General features: G+C 30.7%; 2 long non-coding RNA genes and 2 other non-coding genes across 5 annotated transcripts; 2 read left to right on the forward strand and 2 right to left on the reverse strand.

Moving 5' to 3' along the window:
• The first annotated feature begins 123 nt into the window (after positions 1-123).
• Positions 124-1,233, forward strand: LOC126846990 (uncharacterized). The gene is made up of 4 exons (XR_007686953.1): positions 124-153; positions 218-247; positions 745-769; positions 905-1,233. It is a non-coding gene; the product is annotated as an uncharacterized LOC126846990 (long non-coding RNA).
• A 6,451-nt stretch (positions 1,234-7,684) lies between these two features.
• Positions 7,685-7,803, reverse strand: LOC126847261 (5S ribosomal RNA). The gene has a single exon (XR_007687013.1). It is a non-coding gene; the product is annotated as a 5S ribosomal RNA (ribosomal RNA).
• A 2,103-nt stretch (positions 7,804-9,906) lies between these two features.
• Positions 9,907-10,029, reverse strand: LOC126847293 (U5 spliceosomal RNA). The gene has a single exon (XR_007687037.1). It is a non-coding gene; the product is annotated as a U5 spliceosomal RNA (small nuclear RNA).
• Positions 10,030-10,982: 953 nt separating this feature from the next.
• LOC126846731 (uncharacterized) lies at positions 10,983-16,198 on the forward strand. Of its 2 annotated transcripts, XR_007686922.1 has the most exons (6): positions 10,983-11,765; positions 12,314-12,480; positions 12,560-12,674; positions 15,237-15,263; positions 15,896-15,920; positions 16,097-16,197. It is a non-coding gene; the product is annotated as an uncharacterized LOC126846731 (long non-coding RNA). The 2 variants fall into 2 exon arrangements; XR_007686923.1 differs by lacking the exon at positions 15,896-15,920 and having other exon boundaries at positions 16,097-16,198.
• Positions 16,199-16,323: the final 125 nt, after the last annotated feature.

A 16,323-nucleotide genomic window follows, 5' to 3' on the forward strand; every position in this document is an offset into this window, starting at 1 on the left:
AAGTTCTTTAAACGAACAAAAGTCGATGAAGTCACCATTGTCACATTAAAATAAAATTGGAATAAATGTCTTTGAGAATTGTTTACATAACTTTTCTCCAAATAATGTTCTCTTGTATTTCAGCTACCGGCTATTGGATGTTGGTGGTTCAAGGTAATAGTAAAATTATACGGGTTTTTAGATAAAATAATATAATTCATATTATATTCCCTTGCAGATGGCCAAAATCCAGACCCTAATAATCCAAGTATTATGACATTTTTTAAATTTCAGTTTAAGTTAGTTTTGTGTGCAAAAAAAAAAACAATAAAAAAAGTCCAGATTTAGACCGATTGCCCAAGTTAATAACTATTAAAAATAATTTAATTTAGATGGTGAAACAATTAAAAATAATATTATTTAGTTGTTCTAGCAAACCTCGTTGCATGGCAGAAAAGGGCCTTTAACAAGAAATCCTACTATTAGTAATAGAAAGATCTAAATTAGTTTATTTACATACACAAATGAGAAAGAAAACGAACAATTATGTCAAACATTTTTCTTTAAGAGTACATTTTTTTTTTTTTTGTAAATTTATACTAATTAAATTTAAACTTTCATTCGACTTTAAACCAATTGGTGGGGTTAGGCTCATCCTTAGTTACAGCTATGGCTATTAGGTAAATAATTTAAGCACGGATATTTTACTGTTATTTTGTAATGCATAATATTATATTATTATTAAAAAAAAATCCTGATTTACAGAAGTGATTCAAATTAAAAAACCAAAGTGAGTATTAAAATTATTGACGAAGATAAGCTTTTATTATACTCAGTTCCACGAGAGAGCATACTTGCGCAGAAACCAAAACGCGTTATCTTGGCTGCGCATGCACATACTTGCTACTTTGGTATATTTTTTCAGTCAATCCGGCTACCAGTATTTATTGAACCAGTTACAGACCGAAGACATTTCACCCAAGTACATAGAAACATATATCTACGCTTTTGAATAGTACAGATTAATGTTATTTTATAGATTTCGACAATTGAGAAAAATATTCATACTGCTTAGAATAAGAGAAATCCTTATTCTAAGTAGTAAGAATGGGAATAAAATAACTAACATAATCATAACTGTCGACATAATACTTCTTCTTCTTCTGGCTTTATCTACTCTACAAGAGTTTTTGCCGCTATCACAACTTCATGCCACTTTTCTGGATCATGAATTATATTTCTCCAATCATTTACTCCTATCCTTTTTAGATCCTCCTCGACCACGTCCATCCATCTTTTCCTCGGACGTCCTCGTGGACATAATACTACATTTTATTTTAACTATTATTAAGTATAATACATAATAATTTAATCTATAAAATTTAATCGCGATAATAATAAAATGTCATAATTACTACAAACAATACAATAAATGTAATCAAATATTTTTTTTCCCTGAAATTGTGTACTTTTTAGTTTTTTATCTATCCCGAAAAAAACTTTAGTTCAAGTAATTATCGATTTAAAAAGAAAAGTGTTTTTTCTAGTTAACAGTGACACAAATAGAGTTGGTTTTAGATAGGGATTTGACTTTCAAAATATCTCCAAGTCCCCTTGATAATTATTTAACAGTAGTTAAGTGATATTTTCTATTGACATCGAAATTTGGCCGTAACAAACCCCCAAAAAGGCAAAAAAAACATTTTGAAATAGTGACCTAGTTTCTATGTCTAATATCTTTGTAGGCTTTCTTGTCATAAGCGATTTTTCGAAAGGGCAATATATATTTTATAAGTTAAAGAGAAGTAAGAACTAACAACACGGTTAAGTGGCCTAAATCAACTGCTCCCCTTCTCCAGACACAGGGAGGGAGAACCAAATTTTTAAAAACACAGCATTCCTTTTTAGTAGGCCTACTTTAAATCGAAGTAGTTTACATTTTAGACCAATATTTTAGTTTACTCAATTGGCTAAAATTACACGTTAATTGATAAACAATTAATGATACACGTGTACAAAATAAATAAATACAGTCTGTGTTCTAAATTTTGCATTATATGAGCTTTGAGAATCCGTTGTAAAATACCGAAAATATAGTCCATTAGAATCTTAGAATCCAAACTACTTAATATGAAGTGTTTGTCAATAATACATAACAATTAAATGATTTTGTCTTGATTTATTGCATTTTTTTTTTTTAATAACTAGTCTTCTATACGAAGATTCCATACGATATTAATCTGCTCGTTTTTCAATATTTCATAGTATAAAATATATTATGCTTTGTTGAAACTATTAATATTATCTTCACAGCTGGCTAAGACAAACAAGAAACAGGGTAACGTATATCCCTCCTACTTACAAATGGCATACAACTACAAGAACAATTTTTTTTATATATTTTTGAGGAACAATTTTAAGTTGATTTTAAATTTGAGTAACGTTATATTGCATGTAAAGTATACATTCAATATAATTTTATTCTACAAAGTTACTAGTTCAAATATTAGACAATGCCATAAAACATATTGTAAATCATTTACGCAAAATAATAACTAAACAAATGTTTATTTATTGAATATTTACAATCTGTTTTTTAAATCATTTAATGCGAAAATATTTGGCTTTATAAATCATCTTATTAGCTACAACATATGATATGTTGGAGTAATTGCAAGAATTTGTATTAAATCTATTAAGTTCTAGTTACTAACGTTATGTATAAAATAAAAATGCTTATAAATTACACAATCCGCCTGTAACACCGAGACTATACTAATGTACAGTGTACTGTCGCTAACTTTTGATAGCTACAACGTTGGATAAATATAGTTAGTGTGGCCCGTGCCCATGTCATAGCGGAAGCCCATTTTCGACAAATGAGTGCTTATGTCGTCCATGTAATATTTCATTGTGTGCAAAAAGAAATCGTAGCTGTTAAAACTGGGGAATCGACTTTCGAACTCTTTCATCAGTACGTCCGTGTCCAACTGCGGTACCTCTTTGGGACGACAGTTGTGAGTCAAATAGCCCTTCAAGATTTGGCTAAGATGATCTATCTGGTACAAGTAACCGTGGCCTTCTGGTATTTCCACTGTAGACAAGGAATCCTGGATGGTCAACATGGTTTGGTAAAACGCGTCTGAATTACTATGGTCGCCGATAGTGGAATGGGTGCACGTCAACGAGCGCATCACCTCTAACGTCGTATACGAACCTCCTTGGAGAACCACCGCGAGTTCTTTCCAACACTGACCGCCAGTGTCGCCGACGCCAGTGTTGCCGACGTCAGTGTCGCCGACGCCAGTGTCGCCGACGTCAGTGTCGCCGACGCCAGTGTTGCCAACGTCGTTTTGCGACATACGGCGACACTCGTCGATCACGCGGACGGCCAACGTGAGAAACCAAGAAAATTGCACACCGTAAGTGCACCCCATCATCTTGGGTATCATGCGCAGCTTCTTCCACGACCCGGGCCTACAGTGCGGGTTGATTAGACGTTCAACAGGCACCCATTCTGTCATGTCTCTGACTTTATCAAACCACAAATCGGTCCAATTACTTTCTTTGTAAACACCGTCCATTAGTACGGTCTGCTCCGGTGTCAGCGGCACCAGCCAAGGCTGTAGCATGGCCCGCACTCGCGTTTCGTTTTGCAAGTTTATAACGACACACACGATTAAAATTGAAACTATTAAACTACCATACGTCATTGCAAACCGCGTTTAAATGGATTTAACACTTACAATTATTAAATTAAACATGTACTACCTACTTGTGAAGGCTAGAAAAAAATTAGAATGTCTGAACTTAACAATATCATTTTGAAATATTTGATTCAATGTTTGAATTAAATGATTTTTTTATTGCATTTTTAAAAATTAATAATCTTGATCCGAAGACAGATATCGTCGGTATTTGACAATAGGTTCTCGGCACGTGTACATTAAGTGTAAACACCATGCCGCAGTGACAATATTGCGTTGAAAACATATTATTTATCATGCAACTTTGGATTGCTTAAAAATACTTTAAAAAAAAAAAGCCAGCACAGAATGATGGACGGAACATATTGAGTAACTAATAAAATAATTTTCAAGTAAACTCTACCATGTGAATCTGTAAAAAAAAGTTCTAAAATCTAAAAACAAGTTATTAACTGTATGAGACCCAAGTCAGACAAAAGGTAATATTGAGGTTAGGTTTAACACATAAGGGACATAGGAAACCAAGAAGCACACAAATCTCCTGTTAAATTACTACAGGACAGGAGTACTGTCCTTGACCAGAATGATCGTCGGTAAGATGGTAACACTGTGCCGACACACAGGTAGCTTTTACCGTGGTATTTTTTACTGTAATTTTTAGTTTATATGTTTTGACTTAGACTAATAAAAGCATATTTACTATAAATATTTGACATGTTTTTCGTTTTTTAATCTACACGTACGTATTTTCAAATGTGTACTCAGGTGATGTGTATTTTGTATGGTTCAACTTTCAGATTATAACGTCAAGAGTTTTATGTATTCTAAACTATAATAGAGTTTTTTCACTTTGTCAAAGCGAGTAAGCATCATGGCGCATTTTAAAACAATGTATTGTGTATGGATTTTTACCGTTTATACAATAATAATTATTAACCACGTTCGTTCCAATGAAGATCTAAACCAATTTATCGCGTTGGCAAAACGTGTAGACCGAGGCCATTACAGCGGCCCCTTTCAATTGGAATCAAACGAGTTTGACACTTTAAACAAATGCAAGCGGCAATTTTACAAAGAACTGTGGTGCAGCTACGCCGTAAGTGCTACACTCCATATGCATTTGACAAAACCGTTTCTGTTGAACTTGAACTACCAAAAACATCTGACGGCGGAAGAGAAAATTAGCCTACTGTTCACACTGGAAGCCAACAAGATGTTATCCGTTATATACAACGACCACCAAGACGGCAGCCGGAATGCCATCGGAGAAGTTATGTGGATATTTCTCATGTACGCTGAACTGGTGCAGCACCTTTTCTTAGTAAGCATCGGTCGGCAAAACGAAACCAATAAGACGGTGTTGAAAACGCACGACGTCGTAGCGAGAATGCTCGAAGAGTTCACGAAATCGCAGGTATGCAAGGTGTTCGATCCCACCACTCCGAACCGGCCAGTGACAGACGTGATAAGCGCCGTGAAACCGGAAATAAACCGGGACAAGAGCTTGAAAAGTTTGATAACACTAGTGGTGCGGAACAAGGAACGGGCGAACCGACAGAACGAACATAACCGCGCGGTAGACGCGAGGTTCAACTACGCGTGGAGCTACACGCTTCATTTCTCCGGCCAAATGCTCTTGTCCTATATGTTTGATTACAACACCAACAAAGTGAGAGCCATCGGAAATTTCGGTATTCAGTTGGACTTGATACGCATAGAGCAAAAACTCGAACACTATTACCTGATCGGCAAAGACGTGTGCAACCATCTGCACGCCCGCATCGGATGGATAATTTCGTTTCAGAAGAATTTCTTGAACTTTATGAAGGCGGTCGCCATTCGGATGGTCATGAGATACCTGTTGAACATCAAGCGCATGGACAAGGCGACGCTAAAAGGCTTTGTCGATAATCATTGCGAATACCTGAACGTCAAAATGTCCGACTGTTTAAATTCGTTTGTAGAGTATATTAATCTGACCGGTGACCAACGCTTGCGTTCGGCCATCGGCGTGCTTTCGAATCCAGCGGCAAATTTTTCTGATGGCAATTTTATCGACGTCTATGTGAATAACTTGTTGGACATACTGGACGAGATTTCGTCAGAAGAAATGCGATTCGACCAACGGATGACAGTCAACGAACAGAACAGCAAACAGACCATCAACGATGTCCAACTAATGGTCCGTAATTATAGATTTCCCAGACCGGCTGAAGAATACCCCGAATATTCAGTAAATGAGAGCCTGTACAGCGCACAAGTGTTGGTCAAGTACGTTACACAGGAACTGACGTCCAACGCTGATTTTAAAACGATAAACTTGTTCATTCAGCTTGAAAATTCAAAAAGCTTTAAACGCTTAAAAACACTGGAAAATAATGATCCTGATAATCTGATAGTTTTTTAGACGTAAATAACCACACGTTGTCGTTTTAACATAGTGTTAGGATCAATTATTCACATTATACAGCTGATAGTTTTCACAATAACGTTGTAAACATCATTTACAACGATTTTAAATCAATATATTAGCGTTATTATATTTGGAATGGTATGTGTCTTATTTTTCTACTAGACTATATTGTTTTTCTACCTTCTTACACCGCGTTCGATCCATATCAATAAAATATTTCTTCTTATTTCAACTAGTGATTATTTATGCAGCTACCAAGCTAAATTGTGTTCCAGCTTACAGCTCAATCATTACTAAAAATGAGTAAATAGGATACATAATGATCTTTGTAAGTATATCAGTATTAATATTTTTTTTATTGTACCACTATGTTAAAATAATAATTAAAAACGTGAATTAGGTTCCATTTTATTTTATGGTTTTTTAAAAATCTTAATTTGTACGTAAACATCAATCAAATAGTATTTAAATGATTATATGATAATTTAAACTGTCGCTTAAACGATATTCAAAATCAGAATATAGACTTGGATTATGGATTACTTGGACTATGTATTATTTTACATATTTATTAGACTGATAGCCTGTTTTTTGTTAGGAATACACACAAACATTTAACTAATGTACTATAAACGAAATACCTACAATATATCAAATTTTTTTATAAAGTAATTTCGTGTTATATATACTTTTTTAATTTAAATTTTACATTCCTGAAAAAAAAAATGATGTCACACATTTCTCCATTAATTCTACATGAGAATCTTTCTTTATAGCTTTGAATTTGCGTTCTCTGTAAATCTTAATATTTAATTTGTTCATCAACACTTCTGCAAACATAACATAAATATGCCTCACTCTATCTCCTTCGCCGAACCCTCACTATACTTGAGTCGTTAGTAAGAAGCTTTTATCTGAGCATTGATCTTTTTAATTGAAAAAAGCCCTCAACAAATTTAATAGTAACTTTAAATGTACGACTAAGATTTTCACTGCAAATTTTCACTTTGAATTTTTATTAATTGATGATGTACGTACCTAGGCGTTCAGCATATGTTCTGGGCAAACAATTTTGTGTGTTTTGCTTTGTCAACTACACGGTTAGGTTAAGTTTGTACTCGGATATTCTAGTTGTATACAACATTACCACCAGTGGTATCAATCGAAAATTTTAAATCCAAACGGTGGGATTGGGATGGTGATGGGTGGTGTATTTCAACGAGACTGACAATTTTTATCAATTTATCTATTATAAAAATATAAAATATGGCTGTGAATAAATAAGTAATACGTTTATACAACATTTAAATAATATAGGTATTTGATGCACTGAATATTGTTGTACAATAGTACGGATTTAAAAACTTAAAAAAACATAGGGCCTCTGGGCGTACAATTTAATTCATATTGGGCAACAAAAAAATATGTTATACAGCAGTAAAAACATAAAAAATTTAAATAAAAAAATATGTATGAAATAAAAGTGGATGATATTGATAATAAAAAAGTATAAAAGTTGTGTCTGTTAAAGGAACACAACAAAAAAATGGTGTACAGTATAACAAAAGCAAAAAATTCAATAAAAAGCCAACGGCACGCAGTGTTCCCAAGCGGTCACCCATCCAAGTACTAACTACGCCCGACGTTGCTTAACTTCAGTGATCGGACGAGAACTGGTGTATTCAACGTGGTATGGTCGTTGGCGGAAACATTGAGTTCATTTTACGTATTTAAACACAAAACTATAACTATTATTCTTTTTTTAAGTAATATACTATTATGTGATACACAGCATAAAATTTAGTTCTCGAAGTGCAAAAAGAAAGTAAAATTTTACAATACAAACTAAATCACATAAACATATTCTGCACGTTTAAAACAATGTATTGATAAAACAATTTTGAACTTAGATTATTAAGAGCCATGGCAAAGTTTTAATTAGGGGGCTCTTTACTATTTAGTATTTACCCATTTGTTAATTACCAAAACAATAAGTTATTTTCCGAAAGATGTACCTATTAAAATAGGCTTAAGACTTCCATAACGAATGGAAACGATTATTGATATTTTTGCAATTCCCTAAAACAACGGACTTGGTCATTTCAAACAATCACAGATTTGATCCTATTCGGTCCATGAGCCATGATAACAGTTGCATAACCAAAACAAGTTATACGAAATATAAAGTTAGTCAATTAAACTATACTAAAATCAAATGTAGAAGTAGAAAAGCGCCGGTCCTATTTAACAAAGTTCAAATTCATTGAGTTAAGTATTATAAAATGTATTTGTCTCACACTAAAATTGAACAAATTTCAAACTTAAAATATAAAATGTTATCTGATAAATTTATAAGGGACTTAGTTGTATAGGGCCCACGCTTTTCTTTTTAGTCAAAAATTAAAAATGTTTAACACTATTAAAAATTGTAGTTAATTTTCGGTTGTTTTCGAAATAATTGACATTAAAAAAAAAAAGAATGTGATACAATTGATTAGTAGATAAATTGTTCTTGTAGTAAAATTATTTTTACTTTTTAGTAGAGTTTTATTGACTAACTTTAGATTTCGTATTAATTCACTATTTTATTATTATTTAGAAAAACATGTTTTTCAAAAAGTTATTTTTATAATTATTTATTTTATTATTATTCATAGCATACTGCAAACAACTTAATTCCTAAAACGCCAAAAAAAATTATACTAACAAACTAAATCGCATCATTTAAGTATTATTATATTAGGCACTTATACCTAATATAAATGTAATGTGTATAATCATTTTGGCTATCATGAGGCAATGGCAAAATGTACAAGATTACCAAGATACAAGTACAAATTACTAATTAGTATCGTTAAAAAATAAAGAAAGGTTATAAATAATGATAGTGTGTGGTTGCTATGGAACCAAGAAAATACAATTAAAATTTGACAATTATTTCGAACGATTAATTCTAAAATGTGACACAACTCGTCTTTTACGCGTATTAAATTTCAGAATTTTCTATATAACGTTTAAGAAATAATTCTAAAACTAACAGTAAATAAATATAGCTTACCAAAGCAATTTAAAAATCTCTGAATTTTAACTTTTTTTTTTTTTATCAATATTTGGAATGTTATTGTTTGTTCCCACTTTAATAAACACAGTGACCCATACACTGTACTATTTTATAATATATTATTATGGAAATTTTGAAAATGGAATTTTTTAAATTTAAAACGGGTACTAAGACCATTGTGCATTTTTATCGCGTACCTACATATATACATTGTGAGTGATCATTATCAAAATGTTAATTTGGTTTTGAATAAAATATTGGTTGCCAAGATGCCGTTTCTAAATAAATATTCCATGACTATATTAAAATAAATATTGTAAAATTTGTATTTTGGCTGCCATGGTGTATAATTTTGAAATTTGACATTTTTCAAAATAATTTCAGTTGCTGTTAATTGAAATTTTGAATATGTAAACTATACGTCAACCAAAATATAATAACGTAGCCATAAGTAGCATTAAAAATTAATTAATTAAGTAGTTGTTGATATTAAATGTCAACACAAGTAGTGTCTCGTGGCAGTCACCCCCAATTATTTATCAACTACCGCATAAAAATTAAATTTTCTAAAGTGGCTGCACTGAAAATAACAACACTTGTCGAGTGTCAATCTGTCACTTTTGTGTTGATAGCAGATAGATGACTGGACTAATTACAGACTACAGACGTTACACCTCTGACCTCACACTTCTTGTTTAATATTAAATATATTAAATTGTCTTTATAACTTGCACGTGATCATTGTGAGCCCAACTCGAAAGTCGGGCGTTGGAAAAATTATTTATCTAGACTCCTTTGAGTGCTCCCCTCCACGGAAATCTTTAGTAAAAGGCGAAAGATTTATTCGCATTGAAAGGGAACCGGAGTTGGTCACATTGTCAGTCAACTATCAGTACTTATGACCTGACAACTGCGGTCGACCCGTTGAGTGAACTCCCCTTGAACCTTGTGCCATTCGACCGGCTCTGACCGCCGAGAAACGTTTTTTGCCAGCATTCGACCAACCCGGAAGTCGGTGAAATGCCGCAGAATTTAAACATTTCACTTTCAATGAGATTTCTAGTAAACTTTAACCGAATTTCAATGGCCGTTCGTTGTGAATTTCAATGGAAACTCCCAAAGACGCCATCTACCGGCAAGATACCGCGTTGCCGCCGGCGCGCCGCATTGATTCCATACTTTCAATAGTTTTCCAATGTAATATTTGAAGGGCACAGGAGAAAAATGGTAGTCATCACATTATGAACATTTTAGAGTATAGCAAAACCAAAGTTCGTGAATTCCTCTACCTCTTACATAAGAACAAAAAAAATCACATGAAATGCTACTCTAATAATAAATGTATTTATTTAAACAATCTATTGACATGCCGCTATAGTAAGTGAATGGTCGGCCTCCCTCGCCAAAGGGTCGCAAAACATAGTACAACTATAATGTACAAGATTAACTTTTTCGACATATTTTATGCGTTTAACCTAAACTAATTATTTTAAAGTAAAATACATAGGATTTGGACTTTAAGTGTCTGTTTACCGTGTGTAACAAAATATGACCTAATCTCATATTGAAACTTAACTTATACGAATTAAAATATTTACTTGTTTACCAATATTGTTCTCTAAATTGTGTAGGTATCATTTGAAAAAAATTTAAAACTACAAAGCTTAGAAAAAAGTTTTACAAAAAGTACCTTATTTCATACATTTTGAATATTATGACATGGCGGGATTCACTGGTAACATACTATTATCACGAAAATATATTATATTCTGTCAAATTTTAATGTGTGATAATAATATTATTGTACCTGATAAATGATAATTTGGTACTGAAATTCTAAGATAATAAGTTTAAGTCATTATGCATCAATAGTTGTTGTTGAAGTAGTTGTGTTTATTGTTTAGTGTTTTATGCTATCTCCACCACAGTCTCATTCAGAAAATATTAATAATAAGTCTCCGTCCAAACGTACACCAGTGAAATCACTTGTTCTACGAAAACTCCAGTAAAGAATATTCGAGAAAGCTGCCAACAGTGAAAATATGTACCATCAAACCGTCCAACAAACCAACAGCAGTTTCAATGAGTAATTTTGTCGATCACTTTTATGCTACAGTAAAACGGTTAGAATCTCCCGTAACTCCACCTAAGAGCAGAAAAGTGCTTTATGAATCAAGTTATTATGCACAACTTGCTCAATGTGTTGAATCTTTAAAGCAAAAATTAAGAACAAGCCAGCAATGTTTTAATAAAAAATCAAATGAGTTGAAATCAAATTTTTTGGTTAGTTAATAACCACTTACCAATTATGATCTTTGGAACATAAAAAATACAGAAGGTTTTTCGATAGTTTGATGACAGTATAAAACGTACTTTGAAAATAATAACTTTTTGTGGAACTTTAAACGTGGATATTAACTTCTAAGACTAAATTTCCCTCTGCCGTCTCTTCGAGTATTACGTAGAAAACATGAAATATTAGAAATCAAATAAGATAACACATAAGAACTGTTATCAGCATGTACTACCTCATTCAAATTCAGCAAAATATTGTAGCAGACGAGCATTGCTGGACGTTATTTAATTCTACGACTTCAAGATGACCGTGAGTATATGTTGTGTAAAAGGACTGTACAGTACCTTAAAAAATGCATTTCTCTAATATAATATATAAATAGATGGTTAATTTTTAATTGTAAACCAATACATACAACACAAAAACAATGTTAAGTACTTATTTCATATAATAAAAGTATTGATAAATTATTTTTTTAATATTTCCGCAATGTTCTTGGATTATTTTTTGTTATTTTGCTCTGTGCAAAGTATCCTACTATTGTTGTACGCATATGGTACGATCATAAACGACAAATTACATTTAAATCATCCGACTGTTATAATTATTATTGGCTTGATAAAAACTAAAATATATATTGCAAAAATGTTGGTTTGCATGCTGTTTTTTGTACGCTTAATATTATTTTGGTTTACAGAATAGAACAATGTTAAATACATTTTCTTTTATGCTCTTGTAAACTATGAAAAATGTCCCTTATGCTAACGGCCAAATAGACTTTAACCGCCTAATTATGTATTTAAAGTTCATAGGTAGTTATTACTTATATATGTATTTACTTATGATTTTTTTTTCAGTTTCTAACACCAAGGGATTAAGATACAACAACAATAAGCTTACTACTAAACATTATTAAATTCATTTTCGTGAATTTAATCAAGTTTTAGACTAGCAATATGTCATAATTCATAGAAAATGATGCAAGTATGAATCTTCAATCGTCCTACACTTGATAACATGACGTGTATGTATCAGTTTTATTTTTTAGTAAAATATATTAAACGTACGTATCTTTTATTCTTGATTTATTATTGTATTTACAGATCAATGTATATTTAACAAAAGCCAAGTTGTGCTCAGAATGCTAACAACTTCTTGATACAATCGTAGGACATGTGTACAAACCTGACCAAAATGTTGGTGAATTTTTATTTTGTTGTAAGTTATTAAAATTGAAATGACATAAATTATGTAAAATATCCATAATATAATATCAATGGAATAGTGCACAAGTGTGATGAATGATTTTTTTTTTATAATTTTAAACATTGTTATATATTTACTGAACTTATGGCAAGTTCTCTAGCAGCAGTAATTTTTAATCAAGCTATTATAAGTAATATAAATACACAAATAATTATGTTTAACTAGTATTTTAAAATGATTTTTCTTCTAAAGTAATTATATTTTGCTCTGATATATTTGACAAGTATTTTTTACATCACTGAAAATTCTATTATGTGTATCTATTGCTGTACATTCTTCATATTGCTCATTTTCTTCGGAAAAAAAATGCTCTCATCGCACCTGTGCACTACTATTGAAGTGTGTTTAATACTTGGTATGCTTTTAATTAACAATAACAATAACTGTTAAAAAAAATTAAAACTAATGAAAACTACAAATTTATGTACATAAATTGTTTTTCGATTAAAAACTAAATATTTAATTCAATACAATCGCACAATAAATATTTTAACCTTTTAAAAATACAATTCTAGCAAAAAAATAAAAATTGTAATACTTAATAAAATAAAATAATTATTTAAATCCAAAGCATGATTTAGAAGACAGTTTTTTACTTATTATGATTAAAATATGTTATTATTATTAGTAAAAAAATGTAACTTGATCAGTCATTACATTTTAAAAAGCAAATTGTAGTAATTGTTAAACATTACTGTATTAATAGATGTTACACATAAAAACAAATTGTGAAATATAATTTAAAATTAGTATATATTTTGTGTGGATAATTCAATGTTTTTTAAAAATGTCTAATATATAAATGTTCATAATTAATAAAAAAAAAAATGGGTATAAGTTATAGATACAGAAATTGTAGCATTATGTATGATTTTTTTTTTAGTTCTACACTAGCACACAATTATTTTAACGATGGTTGCTACGGTTAATGACAAAATCCTACTACTTAATACAATATGTAAAATACTAAAATTTCACTTCCTCTATAGAAAGATCAAATTCTCTTCACCAAGTCTATGCAATTTTTTTTCTTCTTTGTTGCTATTTTATTTGAACGATCAACAACTTTATAAAAATATTTTTTAACTCTACTGAAAAATATATTTTAAATAAATTATTATTTTACTATTATTGTGACCGCAGTGGCGTAGACAGGAATTTTTTATGGGGGGGGGGGGTTATGGTTGGAAAAAAACTCATTAAATTAATTTCACTTATAACAAAATTTGTATTTTTCTTGGCTTACTTGCTAATTCATCCAATACTTTTTCAGGTAATGCAATAAAAAAAACACTAAGTTTATTTCACTTTTAAACACTTATAAGTTATAACAAAATTTCTATTTTTCTTGGCTTTTTTGCAAATTCATCTCGATAATAGATTAGAAGAACTAAGCCATTTTTAGACGATCCTGTTTAAAATAAGTTGGATGATTAAAATACAATTAAAAATTGTATATGATTACAATTTACCTCTTTTATAGTATTTCTAAGGTATGTTTTTACTCTTTGAACAATTGTAATTTTTATATTGATAACTGATATGTGATAACAATTAAAACAACTAACGGTATTATAAAACTTAAGTATTAAGCTAAATAAAGTGTAAGGGGGGGTTGACCCCCCCCCCCGTGTCTACGCCACTGTGTGACCGTTACGATAGCTAAATTTTATTACTTTACCCGAAGCTGACTCAGACAGTTTTATTCTAAAGAATACAAACAAAATATATTAAGTACTGAATATGGTTTTCAAAATAGACCTAGAAAATATTTCATAGTAAATACTTCATTGTTAACAACGCTAAGTATGTATTTCAAAATATTAGATGTTTAGTAAAAACAAGTAAACTATATTGTTATATTTGTTATATTAGTTGGTTTTTAGTAGCTGGTTTATTTAATTAAATTGTCTACTTAATCATAGCACGGTATTGCGCAGAAACCAAAACGCATTACTCCTGTTTTCTGTTGTCTGCGCAGGCACATGCGTTTTGTTCTCCATACAGTAGCTTTCTATTGTAAGACAGAGTATGTATAACTGCTGTCTGCTTGAACAAAGACATTTAAAATTTTTCCTTAAAGATTGCTTTTAACTTTCATCAGTTCAAATACTTTAGAATATTTATCAACAACATAGTGACAGTTTATATCTACATAAGTGCAACTAGGGTTAACAATCTGGGGGGAGCTACATCCCTCATCAAATCCGTGTGGGCTAAACATAATGCATGGGGTCGGGGTCTGCCCTCTATACATATCATCACACATTTTTTTAACATAAATTACTCAGAGAAATTGTTTTACATGTAACTTGAGCATAACAAAAAAAAAAACGATTTCATTGTAAACTACATACTTACAAGGCGATAATACCAATTTCACAGAATATTACATATAAAACCATAATTTAAATCTAAAAATTATTTTTCAAGTAAAGTTATTAGAGCACCTATATTCGCTTTATAGATAAAATTATACTTACATATATGATACATTTGTTTTTTTTTTTACAGAAGGAGTATCTCCGTTTGGAACTGAACGTAAGTATACAATATTATTATTGTACTAAATTAAATTTTAAAAAAATGTCAGTATCATGCACAAAAAAAAATAAAAAAAAATAATAATCATTGGTTAAATCTGTAACAACTGTGAATAAGTGTGTAAGACGAATTTTGGTCAAAATTGACTGAGTACGCTAGGATGTAGTCCGAAGTGTCTAGCACACCTTAAATAAATAAATTTCTAACTCGTTGGATCAACAAGAAAACCTTGAGAGAGATGAGAGTTTCTGATTATATGACTGATTTAATGGCAGCTGGTCAGTTTAAAATCGTTCCCCTGTAAAATCACTGAAATCGACTTACACACTTATTCACAGTTGGTACTTTATCTGAAGCTGATTCAGACAGTTTTATTCTAAAGAGTATAAACAAAATATAATAAGTATTAATCAGGGATTTAAAAATTCATCTATAAAATATTTTATAGTCAATACTTTATTCAGTTTGCTAAATGTACCTATAAAAAGAATTATTATATGTTTAGTAAAGACAATTTAAACATATTAATATATTTATATAATTAGCTTACAACTTAAATAAATCAGCTTCTGCAACATACAAACTCAATCCTTCAATATAGCTTCCTTAATTAAAGTGTTTTTTTACAGCTACTTATAGGTCTTTTCAATTCACGTAAGTAATAATATTGCAACTAAATATCTCTTTTATTATCTAAAGATTAGGTATAGATTTGATTTAACTTTTTTTTATTATAAGTCTGAACTCAAACAAATTTCAATTGATTTTCATTTTAACAAGAAGTAGCTTTTATCGATTTGTTTTTGCATTAAATAATCAATTGTTTTCAGTGATTCCGACTACAATACCAAAGTGGCAAAATATTTAGGAGAACATCGAAAGTTGAAGAATAAATAGGTTTAATTGATTGTTTTGAACTATGTTGTAATTTTTAATTTTTTCCATTTATTTAAAAAACTCGACTTGTAATTCCATAAAATCATATTTTTATTTATTTATCTTTATAAATAAAATAATAAAAATCCCAGATGGTTTTTTTCAAGCCGATATGATTTGT

This window comes from Adelges cooleyi, unplaced genomic scaffold (assembly GCF_023614345.1).
Source record: "Adelges cooleyi isolate 19-005CV unplaced genomic scaffold, UGA_ACOO_1.1 ACOO_flye_CR_arks_rails_tigmint_CR_PRNA_9, whole genome shotgun sequence".
NCBI classification, from domain to species: Eukaryota; Metazoa; Arthropoda; class Insecta; order Hemiptera; family Adelgidae; genus Adelges; species Adelges cooleyi.